The sequence below is a fragment of the Phalaenopsis equestris genome, unplaced genomic scaffold, assembly GCF_001263595.1.
Source record: "Phalaenopsis equestris unplaced genomic scaffold, ASM126359v1 Scaffold000002, whole genome shotgun sequence".
NCBI lineage: Eukaryota > Viridiplantae > Streptophyta > Magnoliopsida > Asparagales > Orchidaceae > Phalaenopsis > Phalaenopsis equestris.
The window spans coordinates 16,638,238-16,642,002 of NW_018164444.1; positions in this window are offsets into that span (position 1 = coordinate 16,638,238).

A 3,765-nucleotide genomic window follows, 5' to 3' on the forward strand; every position below is an offset into this window, starting at 1 on the left:
TTGGTCTGAAATTTACCAAAATTAGTTTTAAATGATTTTTTATTTAACATTTATAAAAATATTTTAAAATATAAATAAATTATATATTCAAATTTAATGGCATAATTATAATCTTTAAAATAATTATTATTATAGAAATATAATTGCTACTAAACATTTAAGATTTAGGAGGATAAAATTTTAAATGTATAATGTAATATTATATAATTATTAAAATCTATGGGATATCTTTAATGTATAGCTTGACATTATACTCTTTTGTTCATATTTTAAATACTAACAGGAGTTGTCAAACAGTTTCACAGTATTTAGTCAAATTTACTAAATAATGCTGACATAAATCATATGAGTTGTCAGACCCTTAAGTGCACTCATTCAACTCGTAATCAAATTGACACTTCGTAAACAAGTCAAATAAATTTAGCTCAAATGTAATCATTTAAGCAAATAAATTATTTGAATACATTATTGTATCAAACGGGCAACCGCAAATTGGTCCAAGTTTGATTGTTGATCCAAGCTATATACTTCATATATTTTCCATAAACAAATGTGCATCCTTTTTTAATTTTTTTATATATTTTTATTGTTAGAGTAATATAATATGTAGGTTTTTAACATGAGAAAATATTTCATCCGATGAATTTGACCTGTCGAAGATGGGGTGGATTGCACCATGTCGCGTTTGGCAGCGTGCTGACGGCAGCATAGATTGCATCACTCTGTGCTTTTGGCGGGATGGTGCCATCCACATTGTCTCCCACATATTCATCATTCAGACATAATATTTTATCTTCTAAGAGTGCTTTGAATTAATCATATAATAGTGAGAGAGCTTGGAGTTATGCATTATCACAAAATTCTATGATATTAATTTTGATTTTTTTTCCTCTCTATTATATTATTTGAATTAACAAGAGAGTAAAAATATGTATTCATGTAAAATCTTTGTGGAAGCTACATATATGAACATAATACTTATGTATTTACATTTATAACTTCTGATCTCATAATAACAAATAATATTTATTATATAATATACATATTTGATGTGTTATCAATAAAGTTTTATCATCAGGCATGAATTTTGATGCATTTTGAGCAAGGAATGTTCTAAATTCAAATTCATGATCATCCATGCATTATTTTAGCAAATTTATACTTAAACTGAGTAACTCGACGATACGAACAATGACATTGATAGTGATCCAATCCAAATCCAAATAAGCTTGCATCAAATAATTAAAGGGTATTTTGAAACTCTAGCATAATATTTGGAACTAATTGAAAGAATAAGGAATTTCAAAATTTTGCATACTCATAACTTCATCAAATTTTACAATTTTTTTTTTTTAATCATGCCGCGATTTTCTAGTAATGACCGCAGACAAATGGTATGGTGGAAAAATGCAGTTTTTTTAGAACACATTCAAAACACAATTTTGTCAAATAGAAAAAATTATAAAACTACGATGCGAAGCCACACCGCCGCCCCCAAACGCTAATTTTTTTTGAAATATCGCATGACAAAACTATAAATAGGCTCTCATTCTTCATTTAAAAGATGAAGAGAACAATAATTAGTGAACAACTAAAACTTAACTCTCAATATCCTCATGATTATCATCGCTTACTTGAGATCATGATTGACCACTAGAGTTTGTCACAGACTGCCGAATGTTATTACCAACCACTATCCATTGTAAACCATCACTGATATTTGTTATAACCTCAAACTACAGCTTTTGTAAGAAACTAAGACTATTATAGTTACCAATGATAGCTTATGTAGTCAACTATGATTATAATAACTATTTTGGTTCTTTTAAAGCTCGGAGTAGCTAGTTTATATGATTATCATCTTATAATTCACTTTTCCAAATAAGCCTTTTTCTTAAACTATCGAGATTGTTAGGAAAAAAAAGAGAGCTCAAAATGGAAATAATAAGATGAAATCAAGCAAACAAATTAGTTTAAGAAAAAAAAAACATGAGAACTTACGTAAAGTTATCCTCGTGCGATAGGTCAAGAGTATGTGTACAAATGAGATCAAACTAAATCAACAAATAAGCTCCCTACATAAGCAACTCATATAATCAGAAAACCAAAACTAATATTTTGTTCCAGGGTCAATAGCAACTCCTAAAGAAATGAGTATCTTTGATTAATTACACCTTGGGGGGTACCGATGAAAACTCTAGATAATAATAACCATGCTTGCAATTTTGTGATATCTAATAAAATTTGTATGTCAAAAGAATGGTTATCTCAACTAGAAGTATCTTGATGCTTCCAAATCCTATATCGAGCCAAAAGCGAGAGGTTAAATCCCTCGCATCCTCAAATGGACGTGGCCTGTCAATAAATGAAGCATAAGAACTAATTGTGTCATCTTGAATAGAACATCCCTATGCTTCAAAGCCCATCAGGTCCTACCCATTAACAATTGAGGCCTATAAGACAACATCAACGAAGTATCAAAGGGAAGACTGGGCTAAAAAAAGAGGTTCACCAAAAAAAAATATGAAAAAATCCTAATCGAGCAAATACAGTGGCTCAGGGTTCCATGGATCTGTCATCCAAATTTATTAAGATGTTAGGTCTACATTGTCATGAAGGTAGTCGACCAAACTCGACCTAAAACCCCTTGTCAGCAACCCCACGTGTTGCTTCATCCTAGGAATCTCGACAGCCCTAAAGTTAGAGGAAGGAAACTCCTAAATCACTATGACTTTATATCGGTTGAGAGAGCAGTGAGGATGCCTCCGAAATGAATAGGAATGAGGAATCCAGCTGCAAAGTCTTAAACCACCCATAAGGAACTTAAAACCTGTATAGTTCGAAGAAGCATTTAATATCTTAATTGCTCTAAACAACCATCTAAGTTGAAATCTTATTTTTGATCAATTAGTTTGGAGAAGCACGAGCACTCCTCCTTGAGACATGCAAACGATGAAGTTATCTATCAAAGATTCTTAAATGTGGAGGCCTTATTAACATGATTTGAGAGATATTCAAGCTATGCAAATCATTTTAAAATTGAGGCAAGGGTCATGCAAGAATGTAAAAGCAGAAAGTAGCTGCTCATTTGAAAATGGTGTAGTTTTATTCATAAGTCTTGATTAAGCTCAATATTTTATTATTAGGGTTTCATAAAAATTCATTTTTATGTCCATAAATAGCCTATATTGTATATACAATGAGCCCAGAAAAACCACAATCATAAGAAAGAGTAAATATCAACACTTTGCATGAAAATAAACAAGTCGGGTCAAGCAAAATAAAAAAGAACTTGGATGTTGTTGGGTTGACAACATATCCCAGAAAGACGAAATGACGGTCAGACTTTGCATATACATGTTTGATCTTAATGTCTATACAATAAATATTGACTTGAAGTTAAAGTATGAGTCACAATTTTACTGCTCTTGGACCTCGTTATACAATTTTGCACATCAAGTGTCTCAAAGCCCTTACTTATACCTTATTTTCTACATAGACTTTGCCCGAACACTCTAAACAAAAAAATACAAGTAAAAATCAAAAGAATTGATATGCAATAAAGATGTTAGCATGAGTTATTGACATGAAATGTTAATGAAACATTTTCAACAGGACGAGAGCTAAGTAGAACTGCAGAAAACATGTTAGTTTTAATCATTACAATTCCTTCCTTATGAACATTACTCCTTGCAAAAGACTACTATAATATGGTAGTGCACAAGTTTAAAACTCAAGAAACACATAAGCGCGACATATAAAATG